Consider the following 22,475-nt stretch of genomic DNA (forward strand, 5'->3'; position numbering starts at 1 on the left):
TGTCTTTGTTCATAAGAGGCTAAAACTTTCTGCCAAAATCCTCTTACTCGTCTAGGAAAAATGCCCCTGTGTGTGGTCAGCTGTCACTGAAGCCAGCCCTCCCTTTACGTATGTAGGGAAACGAGATCCAGAGACTTCCCCCCCAGCGCCCAGGTCCAGCAGGCATGTCCAGAAGCCCAGGTATTTTCTTGTAGGGTCAAAGGCCACTCAGTCCTGTAGAATGCCATCCCAGGCACGGTGCCCAAACTCCCAAGATTAGATTGGATGACTACCTGGCCATTTTGTCAGCCTTCCCCTTAAACTTAGGCTTCCTTCTTCAATCTCCTTTGAACACATCAGCCTCTTTCTGTTACTACTTCAAATGCATTCCTGACAGACAAGATCTTCTCTTGGTATTTTTAAATATGTGATATAATTCCCTCACTTGCAAATAGCCTAATGTATCTTTTGGGCTAATGATAGGTGATAGACTGAGTAGGTCAAATATTTTAAGATTTATTTGAATTCAATGGATATTTCTGCATGGATAGGTTTGCATTTTATGCCACAATGACTAGAAAATTGAGTGAATGATAAATTGAACATCAGACGAATAACAATAAACCAGGTCAAGCAACCTCAATTCTGTGTTACTGTCACCGTCACGAAATGCAGCTTGAGAGTGAGCCAGGAAGTCACGGGGTCTGCTTTAGTCTGGAATAGGTCCCAAAGCTGAATCTGGTTTTCTCTCTCATCTTGTGTGCATGTATGTACACAATACACACACACACACACACACACCACACACACACAACTATTCCCTTTATCAGGTGCTGAGTAAATACAGATACATTGAATGGATCTCCGAGAGTTGTCAAGCAGATATGTATCTGATGAATAAATCACACAGTAACTACACTTCATTAAAAAACCCAAGAGTCATTCTTTAACGTGCCAGGTATTTACAGAGCACTGTGCTATGTGCTACGGTGGATTCAAAAACAAAAACAAACAAACAAAAACATCGTTCTTGACCTTAAGGAGTTGGCGGCTGTATCAGCCAGGGCTTAACCAGAGGCAGAATCAGTAGGATGGACAGATAGGTAGGTAGACAGATAGATGATGGATACTGGGCAGACAGATGGATGGACAGACAGATAGATAGAGGGATCCATAGATCTACTATAAGGAATTGGCTTATGCAATTGTTGGGGCTGGTTAAGCAGATTCAAAGTCTGTTAAGGCAGGTCATCAGGATGGCAAGATCAGGAGCAGCCGGGACCCGTCGGGCACAGGCTGAAAGCGTTGTCCAAAGGGAGGGATCTCTCCAACTGATTACGTAAGGCCTACCTAGGATAATTTCCCTAACGTAACAGTCAGGTGATTAAAGACTTCAGTTTCATCTGAAGTCTTCATCCCTTCACGGCCCCAGATGTGTGTTTGATGGAACATCTGGGAGAAGGGGTGTGTGCGCTACAGAAAGCCTGCAGCTCCCCTTCTCCCCCTCTCAGGAGAGAGTCTCTTTCAGCCCAGTTTCTCACGTACTTGAAAGGAAATTCTGGGGCATGTAATTTAGCCTGGTTGAGCAGACATGCCACAAAACCAGCATAAAAGCATAGTCTAACAAAACAGAAAACAAAATATGAACACCCAAAACAAGACAGGAAATAGCTCAAGGCCACGGGCCTACCAAAATGAATGGCGTCTCAAGTGGACGCGCGTACACACTGACGTGTCCGTTTGTGATCTAGTTTCCTCTGGTCCTTAAAGGAACAGGGGTCTCTTGGTCTGGCTGACGTGAGGGAAGGAAGTGCCACAGTGTTGGCCACACTCAGAAGGCAACAGGCTCACTGAACTCCAGCTCGATCATCTGGGATCCTTGCCGACGGGGAGCAGACAGTTGTCATTTTGTACAATAACAGCCATAAACTATATAGTGAAACATATTGAAAGTGTCCACAACGGCTCCACTGGACACGGTGAGATCTACCAAGCACGAATTGTTCTCAGCAAACTGCATCTCTTCCTGGTTGAAGCACGTCTGTCTTCATTTTTGTGTCAGGCCAGGGACGGAGTGTTATTCTTCTGCTAATCGGCCCCTGCTGTTGATACCAAGGGTTGTTGTAACTTGTCTGTTGCTGAAACGTGAATCCAAAGACCAACTCTGGATGCCCGCTCCTGCGGCGGGGTTGAAGGGAAATGGTACCACTGCATTCCTCGTGATTAAATCCTCTATCAGGTCATAGAGTTCAAAGAAAACACTCAAAGCAGGGAGGGGCGGGGAGAAACCACAGCTCTCCCAGCTCAGGATAATTATTTCTTAGGACACATTGGAGTATCCTTGGTGAGAAAGCATGGCAGCATTATTGGTTTGCCCGCTTGCAAGTTTTTGGAGCTCACCCTAACCTAATTAAGTGTCTGTTTACCCTTAGGCCTGGCACTCTCTCTGGGTGAAGCAACAGCTGGAACACTGCAAGAAGCCACATGAAGGGCAAAATATTTGTTGGTTGCTGCTGTTTTCAGCCTTGCCAGAGTAAACAATGACGGGCTTAGCCCTGTCGGCTCATTAAAAAAAAATGTATCTTGAAACATGCTGGCCTACACGTGTCACTGCTCATGGTCTGAGACAGTGGTGTGGACTTGCTGAAGAATACACGTTGGGGGAAGGTGCTGGAGCTGATCTGTTCCACCTGAATCAGAGGAGCCGGGGGTGGGAGGGATTACATGTTTGGTCCTATTTAGGCAAATGTACAAAGCAGTGTCGTCAGCCTCATAGTGTAGACAGGCACCACCTCTAGGAATTCATTGACATGTGGATTTTTGCTGCACCCTCAGAGATTCTGAATCTGGTTTTGGGGGACACAGGACTCCGCATTTTTTTTTAAGTTTTTTTTTTTTTTTTTTTTTGATGTGGACCATTTTTAAAGTCGTTATTTAATTTGTTACAATATTGCTTCTGTTTTATGTTTTTGGTGTTTTGGCCACAAGGCATGTGGGATCTTAGCTCCCAGACCAGGGATCAAAACTGCACCCCCTGCATTGGAAGGCGAAGTCTTAACCACTGGACGGCCAGGGAAGTCCTGGAATCTGCATTTACAAGCATTTTACCATTTGATTCAGATGAAGATGGTTTGAGAAGTACTAGTTTAAAGAATAGAGAGTCGAGAATGTTAGAACTGAATATAATCCTGGAAGACTGTTTCTAATTTTAAAGATAATTTTAACATTTAGCAGCAAAGGGACAGGACCCATGAAAGCAAGCTGTACAATCTTATTGAAAGACCCAAAACAAAACCCAAAAGAAACTGGGAGGTTTACACTGTGTGTGATGGGAGACTTTATAATCATCAAAGAGAGAAAAAGAGAGAGAAGCAGAGACAAAGAGAGGGATTTACATACATAGAGTCATGAAAGGATGCACTCCAAAGTGGTATCTTCAGATAAGACTGAAGGGGAAACAGTTGAGATTAGTAACCTTCTTCTTGGTTAGCTTTAGATTCTAGGCATCATGCATGAAGAGACTTTTGTCAAATTTTAATATGAGTGTTGTCTTTTCGTCTTGTTTATGGTTTCCTTTGCTGTGCAAAAGCTTTTAAGTTTCATTAGGCCCCATTTGTTTATTTTTGTTTTTATTTCCATTTCTCTAGGAGGTGAGGATCTTGCTGTGATTTATGTCATAGAATATTCTGCCTATGTTTTCCTCTAAGAGTATTATAGTGTCTGGCCTTACATTTAGGTCTTTAATTCATTTTGAGTTTATTTTTGTGTATGGTGTTAGGAAGTGTTCTAATTTCATTCTTTTACATGTAGCTGTCCAGTTTTCCCAGCACCACTTATTGAAGAGGCTGTCTTTTCTCCATTGTATACTCTTGCCTCCTTTATCAAAGATAAGGTGACCATATATGTGTGGGTTTATCTCTGGGCTTTTTATCCTGTTCCATTGATCTATATTTCTGTTTTTGTCCCAGTACCACACTGTCTTGATTACTGTAGCTTTGTAGTATAGTCTGAAGTCAGAATGGGAGAAAATATTTTCAAACGAAGCAACTGACAAAGGATTAATCTCCAAAATACACAAGCAGCTCATGCAGCTCAATATCAAAAAAACAAACAACCCAATCCAAAAATGGACAGAAGACCTAAATAGACATTTCTCTGATGAAGATATACAGATTGACAACAAACACATGAAAGGATGCTCAACATCACTAATCATTAGAGAAATGCAAATCAAAACTACAATGAGGTATCACCTCACACCAGTCAGAATGGCCATCATCAAAAAAATCTACAAACAGTAAATGCTGGAGAGGGTGTGGAGAAAAGGGAACACTCTTGCACTGTTGTTGGGAATGTAAATTGATACAGCCACCATGGAGAACAGTATGGAGGTTCCTTAAAAAACTAAAAATAGAATTACCATATGACTCAGCAATACCACTACTGGGCATATACCCTGAGAAAACCATAATTCAAAAAGAGTCATGTACCACAATGTTCATTGCAGCTCTATTTACAATAGCCAGGATATGGAAGCAACCTAAGTGTCCATCAATAGATGAATGGATAAAGAAGATGTGGCACGTATATACAATGGAATATTACTCAGCCATAAAAGGAAAGGAAACTGAGCTATTTGTAGTGAGGTGGATGGAAATAGAGTCTGTCATACAGAGTGAAGTAAGTCAGGAAAAGAAAAACAAATACCATATGCTAACACATATATATGGAATCTAAAAAAAAAAAAGGTTCTGATGAACCTAGGGCCAGGACAGGAATAAAGATGCAGATGTAGAGAATGGACTTGAGGACACAGGGAGGGACAAGGGTAAGCTGGAACGAAGTGAGAGAGTAGCATTGACATATATACACTACCAAATGTAAAATAGATAGCTAGTGGGAAGCAGCTGCATAGCACAGGGAGATCAGCTCAGTGCTTTGTGACCACCTAGAGGGGTGGGATAGGGAGGGTGGGAAGGAGATGCAAGAGGGAGGGGATATGGGGATGTATGTATACATATAGCTGATTCACTTTGTTATACAGCAGAAACTAACACAACACTGTAAAGCAATTATACTCCAATAAAGATGTTTAAAAAAATATTTTTAATATGATTGAAAGCCAGTGACAAGGGTGGAGAGGGGTCTGGAGACCATTATACTTTCCCCGTAAAGATGTGTGAGAATGAAAAGAGACAACCCAAGGAGAACACATAGCAAGCACTCAATAAATATTCACTTAGATTGGTTCAAAGAAACTACAAGTTTAACCTGGAGGAGAGAGAACATTAGAGAGAGACCCAATCACAGTTTTCTAACATTTGAAGAATCTTCTGTCCACTTTGAGTGTGGCTGCAGGACAGTAGGTTGCAAGTCCATAAAAGGAAGGATTTCCAAACCTACGGTGACTTCCCACCCTTGCCTCCATCCCCATCACTAACGGGGCTCCTGTGGCGATGGCCTGTCAAGGCTGTTTCATGGGAGGTGGACCAGCCTGGTTTGGAAGGTCAATCTTCACATCACTGTGAATCAAGTCAAAATAAGCTGGCTGATTGGAAAGCAGGTCACCCCATACTTATCCATTCCACGTCAGGGTTTGTTGACTTGCCTGAGACGGTTCTTGTCACTCTGATAGTAAGCTAGTCAACGTATATGGTACTATGGTATAAGTTAGAACCTGAATATTATATATGGGTTTTTTTAAATCAAAGGTCCAAAATAATTTATTAATTGGGTGGGTTTGCAACTAAAAGGATAGTGAAAAGATAGCCCTGTAAAGAGTTTGGAGGGCATTTACTTCCCAATGTCAAGAGAAATCATGATAGGAAAGCACTAGAGAAACAGTAGTTACGGGTGACTGACAGGTGGTCTGTGTCACATCAGTCTGCCAATTTTCTCTAGAAATTGGGAAACATAGTGCAGTGGGGTAGAGTGGAGAGAGCTGCAATTTTTAGGATCAGTTCAAACCCGGGCTCTGTCATAGGTCAGTGGTCACCACGAGAGACTCCCTGTCACTTTCCTTTTCTGGAAATAGGAATGATACTAGTTAATGAAGGAAAAATGAGACAACGCACACATCAACTACCCAGGCCATCAAGAGACACTTACTAAACATTAGTTTCTCTCTAGTCTCTTTTTTTGATAGTACATTCCTGCCCACCGCTATTTTCCCAGGAAATCAAAGTGTAAGATGGCGATGGCTTCGTCTGATCCCCAGAGCACCCCTTCCTCCGTGCTGGCCAGGGCTCTGCGGCAGTGGCAGTGGGGACACATCATGCAGTTCAGCTGTACACCCATGGGAGAGACAGACAGGAGGCTATCTTTCGATTCCCATGGCTTGTATAATTGGGGTAGGCATGCATGATTTATACTCACATACAGATCCCACGTTCAGTTTAGAAAGGGTTGTTTTAACATTTCTAAAGTTATTACACAAGTAAAGCCTATTCTTGGATAAAAAAATTTTAAACTACCAAAAAGCAAACAGGATGAAGTAAAATTCACTGATAATTATACCACCTAGAGAGAATTACTTTTAATATTAAGTAGGTATCCTTTGATATATATATATATATATGTATAAATAGAAATATAGTATCTAAACAGGTATATGATAATATCTGCAATCTAATTATACATGTACTATTTGATATGTATCCTGACTTAAAAATACAGTGAACAGGAAGTACAAGCAATTCTGTCTCTGGGAAAATGTAATCTTTTTAAAAATATTTTATTTTATATTGGAGTACAGTTGATTTACAGTGTTGTGTTAGTTTCAGGTGTACAGCAAAGTGATTCAGTTCCACACATAGATATATCTATTCTTTTTGGGAAAATGTAACCTTAATGATACGTTCACCTATTATCTCTCCATTAAGTGCCAAATCTGAGTAATGATTTTTAATAGGGAGAGAACAGAGAAAAATTACTATGTGTCCTTTCTGTAGCCCAAGGGTTCTTTTTTCCCCCTTATAGAATGTGGTTTCTTCTTATTGGTCAGACTGTAGGAGGGCTAGAATTTTTGAGTCTAGAAATAGTGGAAAGTAGGCTTCCAATCAACAGTTTATGGTATTTTTATTCCAGGAACTTCCTTCCTGGCTCCCTCTGAAGACAGAACAGAATTTCAATGTTCACTAGGAGTGTTTAAGAACATATGAGAGCCTCAAAGGAGATGGTTCGGGGTATTATGTAAAATGCCAGGAGGCCATCTGCCTCCAAATATGCTGCAATGGTTGACAACAAGGAATAACCATTTACACGATGGATAGACAAATAAAATGTCATGACAACGTGGAGAAAGCCCTGTGCGCTCGGTGAAAATTGTTGTCAGAGATAAGTAAGACAGGCTGGTTCATGGAGCCCCTCGTATTTTAGCCATAAAGATGGGCTTAGTGACCAGGATAATTAACTGTCCAGGTTTGTGACTAATCATCTGATAGCATATGGGCATATATCCTGTGAGGTGAATATTTCATACACTTAAACTTATTAAAACAGCTTGGGTGAGTAGATTCCTTCATGCAGTTTTAAAGCATTATTCTATATCCAGGAAAGCAAACATCTTCTGGCTATTGTGTGAGCAGATGGGAAATGCTGAGAAAATCTGGAGATCAGACAACTTGGCAACTATAGTACCCCATTAAATTGGTTTATACAATGATGGATACTCACAATAAACTAACAAGGTGTTTTCTGGTGTTGCCAGAACTTGCTTTTCTGGTACTTCAATTATAAAAGAGGTACACATATTCTGTAGATTTGTCTTTGGGTGTGTACTATAAAGGGAGAGAAAGAATAAGGGAACTCAAAGGTCCTCGCATAATTCTGAGGTCATCTTTGCCCTGATTACAAGTCACCCTTTCATCTGCCTTTTGCTGCCCAGTCTTCCTGCTACTCTTACTCAAGGAAGTGGTGCTGTACCCAGCATTCAACTTCAGAAACCAATCATTTAATTCTTATTAATTATTAAAAGAGGAACTTGCCTGGTGGCACAGTGGTTAAGAATCCGCCTGCCAATGCAGGGGACACAGGTTCAAGCCCTGGTCCAGGAAGATCCCACATGCCGTGGAACAACTAAGCCTGTGTGCCACAACTACTGAGCCTGCGCTCTAGAGCCCATGAGCCACAACTACTGAGCCCGCGTGCCACAACTAATGAAGCCTGCACGCCTAGAGCCCGTGCTCCCCAACAAGAGAAGCCACCGCAATGAGAAGCCCGCGCACCACAACGAAGAGTAGCCCCCGCTTGCCGGAACTAGAGAAAAGCTCGCACGCAGCAACAAAGACCCAACGCAGCCAAAAATAAAAATAAATTAAAAGAACAGAACTGTGTCATTCTTAAAGATAAGAACTGCTTTAGAACAAATTTGTCCACTTCTAGAGCATACCTCCAGTGGACCTCGTATGTTTAACTATCTAATCAGAGGTCAAAGGTATCAAAGGTTGCTGATGAGGTCTAATATGATCAATACTATTATATTCCATTTCAAAGGTTAATCCTAGATGGAAGCCAAATGCCCTGTGCAATACATTCCATTGAGTAGAAAACGTTAATCACTACATTGATTCTTCCTTTATATCAAGCCATTAACTTAGCTGACCCTTCAAAAGGATCATTTGCATTGAAATGACCAGTTTCAGAGAGTGATGCTGGCACAACTTAAACACCATCAATGGATATGAGAGATTTTGGAGAATCCAGGGTTGATTCCTAAATAATCATAACCCTGCTTTATTTTATACAGAACTTAGCAAATCGTGAACCCTTGGTTCCGTCCTAGCTGCATAGAGTCAAGAAGGAAGTTACTGCTTAAACATCTGCGTTTGGAAGTTAAAAAGATTATACACGGTTACTAGAATCCACTTTCCACCATTTCTGAGGGTCAAACCTCCAACACCTCTAGGTTGCGCCTGACTAGAATCTGCATTCAATGAGGGGAACACAGAACTCTCAGGCTACTGGAAATCTTGCATAATAAACAATTATAAATTAAATCAGGATTAGGCTTTTGGAAGAATGGCATTCCTTAATAGAACACTTTCTGATTGGACATTTGAGTATATTCTCTGGCTTCTCTAAGTGAAATCAACCATGCACCATCCTGCACAGACACCAGCTCTGGCCAGTGGTTCACCAGTCACTGCTAGAATGCGGCTTCATAGTCAGGGATTTCAGACATTTTTCTGTCACTGGACACTTTCGCACTTTCAGGGGATAGACGGGAGAAACAAAACGTTGATTTGCCGCTGTATAAACTGCCAAATAAGAGCTGTGACATTTTATCCAGCCTGTTTTGTGAAGATGCCTGCAAACCCTATAGAGATACTGCCAGCTTAGTCCTGGGTCTCCATCCCATGACTCTGCAATTATTCCTTCCCCCCATGGCTACAGTCAGGCCATCCTCACCAGCAGGTTTAGCAATGTGCTCCGTCCTCAGAATCAATTTTAGTGTGACGTAGGAAGCATTAGGCCAGTTTCCTAAGGTGGTGTTCTACGTAGATAGACAGATAGGTAGATAGATAGATGATAGATACCAGATGAATGATAGATGATGGATAGATGACAGATAGATAGATACCAGATGAACAATAGATGATGGATAGATAGGTAGATAGATAGATAGATAGATATAGAAGATAGAAACATAGATTATAGGTAGATAGGGAGGTAGAAAGACAGAGAGATAGATAGATAGGTAGATGGATGGATGGATAGAGAGATAGATAGATAGATAAATAGAAAGACAGACAGATGTATAGATAGATAGATGCCAGATGAATGATAATGGATAGATAGATAGATAGATAGATGGATAGATAGATAGATAGAAAGGTAGATGGATAGATAGATAGGTAGATGGATAGATAGACAGATATAGATAGGTAGAAAGGTAAGGATATGTGTGTATGTACATTTTGCTGCTTGTTGCTAGTTTGCCCTGATGTTGTGGTACCCCAGGTACACTAAGCAAGCTTCTCTCTTAGCCTTACTTTAAGGTGCCCATCTAGGATCTCAGAGCACTGCTAGTTCTGGGTCTCTACTTGGATCTCATTAGGCCTTCTCCTGGGACCAGAGCTTGCAGCCTGTTGACTGTCCTATGTACTGACTACTGACCAGGAAACTTCCAGTACTGCACACCAGAGCACCTTCCTTTCGTAAGCACTTTTTTTTTTTTAACATCTTTATTGGAGTATAATTGTTTTACAGTGCTGTGTTTCTGCTGTATAACAAAGGGAACCAGCTATATGCATACGTATATCCCCATATCCCCTCCCACTTGCGTCTCCCTCCCACACTCCTTATCCCACCCTTCTAGGTAGTTGGAAAGCACCGAGCTGATCTCCTTGTGCCATGCAGCTGCTTCCCACTAGCTATCTATTTTACATTTGGTAGTGTATATATGTCAGTGCTACTCTCTCACTTCGTCCCAGCTTACCCTTCCCCCTCAGTGTGTCCTCAAGTCCATTCTCTACGTCTGTGTCTTTATTCCTGTCCTGCCCCTAGGTTCATCAGAACCATTTTTTTTTTTGATTCCATATATATGTGTTAGTGTACGGTATTTGTTTTCCTCTTTCTGACTTACTTCACTCTGTATGACAGACTCTAGGTCCATCCACCTCACTACAAATAACTCAATTTCGTTTTTTTTTTATTGCTGAATAATATTCCATTGTATATATGTGCCACATCTTCTTTATCCATTCATCTGTTCATGGAAACTTAGGTTGCTTCCATGTCCTGGCTATTGTAAATAGTGCTGCAATGAACATCGTGGTACATGTCTCTCTCTTTTTTTTAAAAGTATTTGTTTATTTATTTATTTATGGCTGTGTTGGGTCTTCGTTTCTGTGTGAGGGCTTTCTCTAAGTGTGGCAAGCGGGGGCCACTCTTCATCGTGGTGTGCGGGCCTCTCACCATCGCAGCCTCTCTTGTTGCGGAGCCCAGGCTCCAGAGGTGCAGGCTCAGTAATTGTGGCTCAAAGGCCCAGCCGCTCTGCGGCACGTGGGATCTTCCCAGACCAGGGCTCGAACCCGTGTCCCCTGCATTGGCAGGCAGATTCTCAACCACTGCGCCACCAGGGAAGCCCCATGTCTCTTTTTGAATTATGGTTTTCTCAGGTTATATGCCCGGTAGTGGGATTGCTGGGTCATATGGTAGTTCTATTTTTAGTTTTTTAAGGAACCTCCATACTGTTCTCCATAGTGGCTGTACCAATTTACATTCCCACCAAGAGTGCAAGAGGGTTCCGTTTTCTCCACACCCTCTCCAGCATTTGTTTGTAGATTTTTTTGATGATGGCCATTCTGACTGGTGTGAGGTGATACCTCATTGTAGTTTTGATTTGCATTTCTCTAATGATGAGTGATGTTGAGCAACTTTTCATGTTTTTGTTGGCAATCTGTATATCTTCTTTGGAGAAATGTCTATTTAGGTCTTCTGCACATTTTTGGATTGGGTTGTTTGTTTTTTTAATATTGAGTTGCATGAGCTGCTTGTATATTTTGGCGACTAATCCTTTGTCAGTTGCTTCGTTTGAAAATATTTTCTCCCATTCTGAGGGTTGTCTTCTCGTCTTGTTTATGGTTTCCTTTGCTGTGCAAAAGTTTTTAAGTTTCATTAGGTCCCATTTGTTTATTTTTGTTTTTATTTCCATTTCTCTAGGAGGTGGGTCAAAAAGGATCTTGCTGTGATTTATGTCATAGAGTGTTCTGCCTATGTTTTCCTCTAAGAGTTTTATATAGTGTCTGGACTTACATTTCGGTCTTTAATCCATTTTCAGTTTATTTTTGTGTATGGTGTTAGGGAGTGTTCTAATTTCATTCTTTTACATGTAGCTTTCCAATTTTCCCAGCATCACTTATTGAAGAGGCTGTCTTTTCTCCATTGTATACTCTTGCCTCCTTTATCAAAGATAAGGTGACCATACGTGTGTGGGTTTATCTCTGGGCTTTCTACCCTGTTCCATTGATCTGTATTTCTGTTTTTGTGCCAGTATCATACTGTCTTGATGACTGTAGCTTTGTAGTATAGTCTGAAGTCTGGGAACGCAATTCCTCCAGCTCTGTTTTTCTTTCTCAAGATTGTTTTGGCTATTCGGGGTCTTTTGTGTTTCCATACAAATTATGCAATTTTTTGTTCTAGTTCTGTGAAAAATGCCATTGGCAGTTTGATAGGGATTGCATTGAATCTGTAGATTGCTTTGGGTAGTATAGTGATTTTCACAATGTTGATTCTTCCAATCCAAGAACATAGTATATCTCTCCATCTGTTCGTATCATCTTTAATTTCTTTCATTAGTGTCTTATAGTTTTCTGCATTCAGGTCTTTTGTCTCCTTAGGTAGGTTTATTCCTAGATATTTTATTCTTTGTGTTGCAGTGGTAATTCAGAGTGTTTCCTTAATTTCTCTTTCAGATTTTTCATCCTTAGTTTATAGGAATGCAAGAGATTTCTGTGCATTAATTTTGTATCCTGCTACTCTACCAAATTCATTGATTAGCTCTAGTAGTTTTCTGGTAGCATCTTTAGGATTCTCTATGTATAGTATCATGTCATCTGCAAACAGTGACAGTTTTACTTCTTTTCTGATTTGGATTCCTTTTATTTCTTTTTCTTCTCTGATTGCTGTGGGTAAAAATTCCAAACCTATGTTGAATAACAGTGGTGAGAGGGGCAACCTTGTCTTGTTCCTGATCTTAGAGTAAATGGTTTCAGTTTTTAACCATTGAGAATGATGTCAGCTGTGTTTTTGTCATATATGGCCTTTATTAGGTTGAGGTAGGTTCCCAGTATGCCTACTATCTAGAGAGTTTTTATCATAAATGGGTGTTGAATTTTGTCAAAAGCTTTTTTCTGCATCTATTGAGATTATCATATGGTTTTTATCCTTCAGTTTGTTAATATGGTGTATCACAGTGATTGATTTGCATATATTGAAGAATCCTTGCATTCCTGGGATAAACCCCACTTGATCATGGTGTATGATCTTTTTTAACATGCTGTTGGATTCTGTTTGCTAGTATTTTGTTGAGGATTTTTGCATCTATGTTCATCAGTGATATTGGCCGTAATTTTCTTTTTCTGTGACATCTTTGGTTTTGGTATCAGAGTGATGGTGGCCTCATAGAATGAATTTGGGAGTGTTCCTCCCTCTGCTATATTTTGGAAGAATTTGAGGATAGGTGTTAGCTTTTCTCTTAATGTTTGATAGAATTTGCCTGTGAAGCTATCTGGCCCTGGGCTTTTGTTTTTTGGAAGACTTTTAATCACAGTTTCAATTTCAGTGCTTGTGATTGGTCTGTTTCTACTTTCTATTTCTTCATGGTTCAGTCTCGGAAGGTTGTGCTTTTCTAAGAATTTGTCCATTTCTTCAAGGCTGTCCATTTGATTGGCATATAGTTGCTTGTAGTAATCTCTCATGATCCTTTTTATTTCTGCAGTGTCAGTTGTTACTTCTGCTTTTTCATTTCTAATTCTGTTGATTTGAGTCTTCTCCCTTTTTTTCTTGATGAGTCTGACTAATGGTTTATCAATTTTGTTTGTCTTCTCAAAGAACCAGCTTTTAGTTTTATTGATCTTTTGTATTGTTTCCTTCATTTCTTTTTCATTTATTTCTGATCTGATCTTTATGATTTCTTTCCTTCTGCTAACTTTGGGGGTTTTTTTTTTCCTCTTCTCTTTCTAATTACTTTAGGTGTAAGTTTAGGTTGTTTATTTGAGATTTTTCTTGTTTCTTGAGGTAGGATTGTATTGCTATAAACTTCCATCTTAGAACTGCTTTTGCTGCATCCCATAGGTTTTGGGTCGTCGTGCTTTCATTGTCATTTGTCTCTAGGTGTTTTTTGATTTCCTCTGATTTCTTCAGTGATCTCTTGGTTATTTAGTAGTGTATTGTTTAGCTTCCATGTGTTTGTATTTTTTACAGGTTTTTTCCTGTAATTGATATCTAGTCTCATAGCATTGTGGTCGGAAAAGATACTTGATACGATTTCAATGTTCTTAAATTTACCAAGGCTTGATTTGTGACTCAAGATATGATCTATCCTGGAGAATGTTCCATGAGCCCTTGAGAAGAAAGTGTATTCTGTTGTTTTTGGATGGAATGTCCTATAAATATCAATTAAGTCCATCTTGTTTAATGTATCATTTAAAGCTTGTGTTTCCTTATTTATATTCACTTTGGACAATCTGTCCATTGGTGAAAGTGGGGTGTTGAAGTCCACTACTGTGATTGTGTTACTGTCGATTTCCCCTTTTATGGCTGTTAGCATTTGCCTTATGTACTGAGGTGCTCCTATGTTGGGTGCATAAATATTTACAATTGTTATATCTTCTTCTTGAATTGATCCCTTGATCATTATGTAGTGTCCTTCTTTGTCTCTCGTAATAGTCTTTATTTTAAAGTCTATATTGTCTGATATGAGAATTGCTACTCCAGCTTCCTTTTGATTTCCATTTGCATGGAATATCTTTTTCCATCCCCTCACTTTCAGTCTGTACGTGTCCCTGGGTGTGAAGTGGGTCTCTTGTAGACAACATATATACGGGTCTTGTTTTTGTATCCATTCAGCCAGTCTATGTCTTTTGGTTGGAGCATTTAACCCATTTACATTTAAGGTAGTTATCAATATGTATGTTCCTATTACCATTTTCTTAATTGTTTTGGGTTTGTTTTTGTAGGTCTTTTCCTTCTCTTGTGTTTCCTGCCTAGAGAAGTTCCTTTAGCATTTGTTGTAAAGCTGGTTTGGTGGTGCTGAATTCTCTTAGCTTTTGTTTGTCTGTAAAGGTTTTAATTTCTCCGTGGAATCTGAATGAGATCCTTGCTAGGTAGAGTAATCTTGGTTGTAGGTTTTTCCCTTTCATCACTTTAAATATGTCCTGCCACTCCCTTATGGCTTGCAGAGTTTCTGCTGAAAGATCAGCTGTTAACCTTATCAGGATTCCCTTGTATGTTATTTGTTGCTTTTCCCTTGCTGCTTTTAATATTTTTTCTTTGTATTTAATTTTTGATAGTTTGATTAATATGTGTCTCGGCGTGTTTCTCTTTGGGTTTATCCTGTATGGTACTCTCTGTGCTTCCTGGACTTGATTGAGTATTTCCTTTCCCATGTTAGGGAAGTTTTTGACTATAATCTCTTCAAATATTTTCTCAGACCCTTTCTTTTTCTCTTCTTCTTCTGGGACCCCTATAATTCGAATGTTGGTGCGTTTAATATTGTCCAAGACGTCTCTGAGACTGGCCTTAATTCTTTTCATTCTTTTTTCTTTATTCTGCTCCCTGGCAGTTATTTCCACCATTTTATCTTCCAGCTCACTTATCCGTTCTTCTACCTCAGTTATTCTGTTATTGATTCCTTCTAGAGTATTCTTAATTTCAGTAATTGTGCTGTTCATCACTGTTTATTTGCTCTTTAGTTCTCATAGATCCTTGTTAAATGTTTCTTGTATTTTCTCCATTCTGTTTCTGAGGTTTGGATCATCTTTACTATCAGTACTCTGAATTGTTTTTCAGGTAGGTTGCCTATTTTGTCTTCATTTGTTTGGTCCTGTAGGTTTTTACCTTGCTCCTTGGTCTGTAACATATTTTTTTGTTGTTTCATTTTTTTTTTTTTTTTTTTTTGATGTGTGGTGCTGTATTCTGTCTTACTGGTTGTTTGGCCCGAGACGTCCAGCACTGGAATTTGCAGGCAGTTGGATAGAGCTGGGTCTTCGTGCTGAGATGAGGACCTCTGGGAGGCCTCACTCTGATTGATATTCCCTGGGGTCTGAGGTTCTCTATTAGTCCAGTGGTTTGGATTCGGAGCTCCCACCACAGGAGCTCGGGCCTGACCTCTGGCTTGGGCACAAAGATCCTGCAAGCTTCGTGGCATGGTTAAAAAAAAAAAAAAAAAAAGGAAGAAAGAAAGAAAAAAGGAGCAGTACAGTATCAAAGAATTAAAAACAAAGTAAAATTAGAAAGATAAAAAATATATTAGGGGGCTTCCCTGGTGGCGCAGTGGTTGAAAATCTGCCTGCCAATGCAGGGGACACGGGTTCGAGCCCTGGTCTGGGAAGATCCTACATGCCGCGGAGCAGCTGGGCCCATGAGCCACAACTACTGAGCCTGCGCGTCTGGAGCCTGTGCTCCACAAGAGAGGCCGCAATAGTGAGAGGCCCACGCACCACGATGAAGAGTGGCCCCCACTCACCGCAACTAGAGAAAGCCCTCACACAGAAACGAAGACCCAACACAGCCAAAAATAAATAAATAAATTTATTAAAAAAAATATATATATATATTAGGAAAAATAAAACTATGATTGAAACAACTGCAACAAGGTAGAATAAAACCACAACAGAAAAAAAAAAGGGGGTGGGTGAACAAGCCAAAAGGAGAGATCACTAACAAAGTATAAAGAATAAAATAAAATTAGAAAAACAAAAGATTTATTAGGAAAAATAAAAATATAAAAGAATCAACAGCAATGAATCAACAAGGTAAAACAGAAGCCCAATCTAAAAGAGGAAAAAAGAAAAAAAAAAAAGCCTTGGTTATAGGGGCAGGGTTTAGGTGAGAGTTGGAACTTAGGCAGGGGTGGGGTTTAGGGTACAGCAGGACCTAGGCAGGTGGGGGGGGTGACATTTCGGTGTGGGGCGGGGCCTAGGCGGGGCAACGTTCAAGTGTGGGGCGGGGCCTCTGCTTAGGACCTGCGCAGAACGGGAGAGGCAGCATGTGGAAAGGAGGGCCTCTGGAGTGTGGAGTTCCAGAGTTTGGAGGTAGGGCCCTGGGTGAGGGTGTGCGGGTGGGGTTTAGGCCCAGCACATTGGAGGGGGTCTCAGAGGGCGTCTCTGCATGTAGAGGTGGGGCCCTGGCTGGGGGTGTAGGGGCAGGGCTTGGGCTCTGCACGGCAGGAGGGAGGCTCCGAGGGCAGAGGATTAGGACCAGGAGCCCAACACGTTCCCTGGTGCCTAAGTAGACAGGGAAAGCGCTGGCCCCGTTCTCCTCCGTTCCTTCACACCCCTCCCCCACCGTCTCCCCCAGGGCCTCCCCTGTAGCCACTGGACCCCTAAGCATGGGTGGGTCCCGCTGGGTGTAGGAACTCCTTCCGTCCCCCAGCCATCCTTCAGGGGTGCCGGTCCTGGAGGTCTGGCCTTTACTTTTGCTCTCCCTGCCCTCCCACTCCCTCAGGACCCGCATGGCTGGAAGGGGCCTCAGTGAGCAGAGGATCAGGCCCGGGATCTCAGCAAGCTCCCTGGGGCCCAAGTGGGCAGGGGAAACCTGGCCACACTCCCTTTTGATCCTCTGCCCTCCCAATGGTCCCCCAATTTCCCCCTTCGGGAGTGGGATCCCTTCTCTTCCCCAAGCCGCCCCTCAGGGGCGCCAGTCCCATCCCACCTCCACTTCTCCTCCCCCTTCACTCTCCCCGCACCCCACATCCTACCCGGTCGCTGGGGGTTCCTCCCGTCCCCTTAGGTGTCCGTGGTCCCCCACTGGTGCTGGGTAGGTGCCCTAGCTGTGTGGAGACGCGAATTCTGTGTCCTCCTCATATGCCATCTTGACTCCACCCCCGTGAGCACTTCTTATTAGGAGACTCTGGCATCTCTGCTGGAAACCATTTGAACCTTGTGCTCACAGTGAACACTGATGGCTGTACCTAGTGGACAGTCTGTCTTTCCCATCAGACCACCATATACTCAGCTGGTTCCATTCATCTGGGCACCCTGCTGAGTCTGGTTCCATTACTCAGCCATTTCCCACCTCCAAGACTAGCACTTTAGAAAATATTACTAGAAAGTCACTGGGAATAAGAGTTGCCAGATTTAGCAAATAAAAGTGGAGGAGGCCCAGTTAAATTTGAATTTCAGGCAAACAATGCATACATTTTTGGTATAAATATGCCCTATGCAATTCTAAAAAGTTCTTCATTGTTTATGTAAAGTCCACATTTATCTGGGTGTCTGGTGATTGATCTGGCAACCGTAGTTGGAATGCCAGGTTGAGTTCATAAATGCCTTTTGAAGATGGCAACCACTGGAGTCTCCCCTGTTACTAACGTTTTCTTGTTGAACTCGGCTCCACTGGCCTCCTCGTAACCTCCTGCAGGAAGAACGTGGTCTGCCTGCCTGTTAGCCATTGCTACCCTTGGGAAGAAATCTTTGTTCTCCAAAACTTATCTTGTTTTTGGATTTGTGTTCTTTGAAATTAACAAGACTCTCAAGATCTTTGTCTGAAGGAACCATTGTCCACTGTGGTTTGACGTTTCTTAGGAATCCCCTCTGCTCAAGGAATTCCAACCATATTCCAGCTCCTTTGCTGTGTCTCTGGGCTTCAGGGTGTTGGAAAAAGGAATGCTCTAGCTCTCTTTCCCACTTTGGACAAAATGTGAGCATTCTTCGGCTATTCAGTCTGAAACCCATCATGTCCTCCCTTGTATTGATTTTCTCTGGCCACCTTTTCCACTAGTCTCATCTCTGTTCTTTTGTCACTGTCAGTTCTACAGGCAATTTCATTTGCTGTCCTGCTTCTCCCAAGGCCATGGTTCTGAGCTCTTTCTGTAAGTTGCAATAACCTAGAGACGTTTGAGAAAAGAGATACGCCTGATCCCCGAAGATACTATGTAATTGGTGTAGCATGGGCCCCAGGCACTGATAGCTGGAAAAGCTCCCCGGTGATTGTAACATGCAGTGGAATGTGGAAACCCTGCCTTAAGTCATCCTTCCAGAATGAGGATTCCCAGGCGCACTTGCAGTCCTGGTGTCGGGGCAGCCTGATCCAGCACGTTACAGCCGGCACATTCCCATTCGAGCATGATCACTCCTCCCACGATGCCATTACAAGTGATTTCTGATGGTACTGGCAAACATCCTCAAATCCATCCCAACAGAACAAAAGCAGAAAATGATAGAACTACAATCCTTTAGCATTTTTCAGTAAAATCCTGTGCAATTTGGGTACACTTGTTCTAGTTTTTGGTATCGACTAAACAATCCATGTCTGCGCTTGCAATTCAAGACTGGGCTTGCATAGTCAAAACAGAATGGAAAATAAGATACCTAATCCTATAGCGATCATTACATTCTAAATTGTACCTAATTATATATTAATTAAAATTAAATCTTTATAGCTCAATTCACAGTTGTCTATTGTACTATATTATTTTCTACTTCAGTCTCGCTCACTTTCTGCCATTTAAAAATATTTCTCTTCAAATTGGTTCACCAAAATTAATTCATGATTTCCCAGGCTCGCTGATCTTTTCGTCTAATCCACGGAGCATTTCTCTTCACACAGGGCTCTTTTATAACTTTCAACAGCCTCAAACACTTATGGAAATATTCTTCTGCCTGCCCATAAAGAGAGGAGGAGAAAATTCCTGGAGATAACCTGCTCTCAACCCAGCTGTTCCCTTGAGTCTCCTTGCCAACCATGATTAGGGACGACTTTCTCCCCCTCTCTATACAGTTATTCAAGTAATAAGTTCCCAGTCCCATTCACTGCACATGTCTCCACTCCTTTCTGCTTCTGAGGCTGAAGGATTTCTGGGCAGTTGACTGCTGCATAATACTGGTTTTGTTTACCAAATATGGGGGAGATATTGGAAGGAAGGAAAAGAAAGAGATAGAAAGAGAAAGAAAGAAAGGAAGGAAGGAAGAAAGGCAGAAAGAAAGGAAAGAAAGAAAGAAAGGGATAAAGAAAGAAGGGAAGGAAAGGAAGGAGGAAATAAATTTGTTTAGCAAAACCTGAAAATGAATAATAAACAGTAAAAATAAAATGCAGGTTTTAATGACTTCTTATATTCCAGCCCTAGAATTTTAGCATTCTCCAGAAATGTGTTTGGGTTGAGATGCCTAGAGTTATCAATGTCCCTTATCTGAAACATTAAAAACCTCTATCAGTTTCACTAAGAAAAGTAATGGGTCTTCCAACGAATTAGCCAAAAGCTACAATTCCAGCACATTACACACAGTCTTTGCCACACAAGTGTAAATTCAAAACAGAAATGGCTGTCATTCTACACTCAAATTTTCAAGCCAATGCATAGCACATAAAAGATATTCAGTGTTTTTGAATGAAAAAAAAAAACTGATTATATCTTACCATCACTATTTCTTCCAATCCACCCTCTAGATGCTCAAAGACATCCTTCCAAGGGTTGCCCCTTTCTTAACCCGGTCACTTCAACTTAGATCCTTAGAGAATTTATTGGATTTTCCCATGCACTGTCCCTTTCCTTTCTGATTTTCCTCTAGAGAATACCTGCGCCATTGTATGCAGTCCTGTTGACCAAGGATTTCTGCTCTATTCTGACCAAGGATAGAATACAAACTAAGCCACGGCAGTCAGACTCTGTTCTTTTGGTAATTTGAGATTTGAGAGGGGTGAAATCATTGCTATTCTGGCCAACCTAACCTCCACAACCCATCCCAAGATCTTGAAGCAAAGTTTATTTCAGGCCAGCTCTGGTGAACTAGCCGGCCTGATCTAGCTTGCTGCTCTTCATCAAGAGGAGCTATTATTGTTTTCGACACCACCCTTAGGTTTGAACTCCCCACAAATGAAGTCAGTTCCTTTGGAGAGCTTTAGCGTTCTCTTCTTACTGCTTGCTTCTCCCCATGGACAAAACATCTAAGCCACTACTCTGCATGCTGGCTGGGAGAGCTCTCCGGTCTTCTTGACTTTCCCCTCCTGATGTAGAATCTTTATTATCAAGGTGGGGTGAGACAGTCAGGGCCCCAGGATTTTCAGCCTGCCCTGCCCATAGCAGAGCATCCATTCTCTGAGTGTGGACTCTCAGTGGAGGAAGGTAGGCCCCAAATTCTCAGCCACACTCACCAGGAATTTAACCTTTTCAACATGGAGTTGGAGGAGATGATGAATGACCACAGTCCTCCCCTCCCAGTGGCAGGTAACCCTTGACTGGGAGCTGAGGGGAACAGGAGCCGTGTCTTTTTGGCCACAACCTACTTGGAGAGGAGATTCTATCAGGCTGAGCTGAGTGCAGGTGAGGGAGAGGGAAAAAGTGGGCTGTTGTTCAAACACCACAAGAGAACACTCTTGCTGTTCTCACCCAGTTTTAGTAGATTTTCTTGAATAAATGCTTACTTGCTGTATGCTCTTAGGAAAGTTTTCAGAAACTTTAAATGGCTTGGTTTTTTTAAAAAAAAACAATGTTCACCAGTTTGGCTTGTTTCCCTGGGGGGTGGGTCCATAGAGCTCCTCACACTGTCCTCCAGAAACAGAAGTCCCTGCCTGGAAGTTTTATTTCATCATGCCACATGGGTTACGGTCTCAGGCTTGGGAGTCTAATGCATCTGGTTTGGATTCCCATCATGGATTTGATGCATGGCTCTAGAAAGATACTTACATTCTCTAAGCATTAGTTTAATCATATGTACGTAGGACTAATATACATCCTTGTTTCAAAGAGTTATCATAGCAATGTAAAATGATAAAAGAATAAAAATACAGTGCCCGGCACATCATGATCCCTTATTACATATCAGTTGTTATTCTAATCTTAAAGGAAATGAGAAGCCATCGAAGGACTTCAAACAGGAAAGTGTCATGAGGAGATCTGCATTTTAGAAAGCTCACTCTCAGTGCATAGGTCAGGTGATGAGGAAACCAAAATAACGCATGAAAGCCAGGAAGGGATCACTGGAAACTGAAGATGGAGACATGAAGGAGGAAGAGTTAACAGGACTTGGGGTCCAGAGAGATGCCGGGAGTGGGAAGTGAAGAAAAGGGGTATGCGGTGATTTCTGGGCATCTGACTTATGTGGTTGGACACTCTAGACCTCTTCTCATGAACCAAGTCTTACTGTTTTACAGCTGTGGCCTTCAAGGCCTTGACTCCTAAAGGGCTGGTGCAAACTTCAAATCTAGGTTCTTTATTTTCAGTCTCTAGACCTTAGACCTCTTGAGTTGCTCCTGTTGTTTAGTGCATTGAAAGTAACTCAAAGTCTACCTCCTTGCTTGAGAGACTAAAATAAAAACAACATCAAACGGTGAGGATATGGAGAAATTGTGGGTATGTAAAATGGTACAATCAATTTGAACATTGGAAACTTCTTAGAAAGTTAAACATACATCTACTCCATAACCCAGTAATCCCACTCCTAGATATTAATCCAGCAGAAATAAGACATCCACAAAAATTTTATAAAAGGCTACTCATAGCTTCTATACTCATAGCTTCTATACTCATAATAGCTCCAAACTAGAAACAGCAAGTGTCCATTAATAGAAAAATAGATGAACTCTCTATTGGTTTATTTTTATAGAGCAGAATATATTCCTCATCCACAGAAAGGAGAGAATGACTACATGCAACATGGATTAACCCCTAAAACCTCCTTCATAGAAAGAAAGCCTTCTTCATGAAGAAGCCTCGCACAAAACAGTACCTGCTGTATGATTTCATTTACAATGAAATCATTTCATTTATAATGACATTCTACAATAGGAAAAATGAATCTGCGTTGGTCAAAATCAGATCAGTGGTTGCCTGGGAG

The 22,475-nt window shown here is 41.5% G+C and overlaps 1 protein-coding gene across 2 annotated transcripts in view; it reads right to left on the reverse strand.

The window, feature by feature from the left end:
* The window catches only part of MAP10 (microtubule associated protein 10), a 137,813-nt gene that overhangs the window by 64,583 nt on the left and 50,755 nt on the right, over positions 1-22,475 (reverse strand). The gene's annotated exons all lie outside the window — the stretch shown is intronic.

Source organism: Balaenoptera borealis (assembly GCF_965194805.1).
Source record: "Balaenoptera borealis genome assembly, chromosome: 10".
NCBI classification, from domain to species: Eukaryota; Metazoa; Chordata; class Mammalia; order Artiodactyla; family Balaenopteridae; genus Balaenoptera; species Balaenoptera borealis.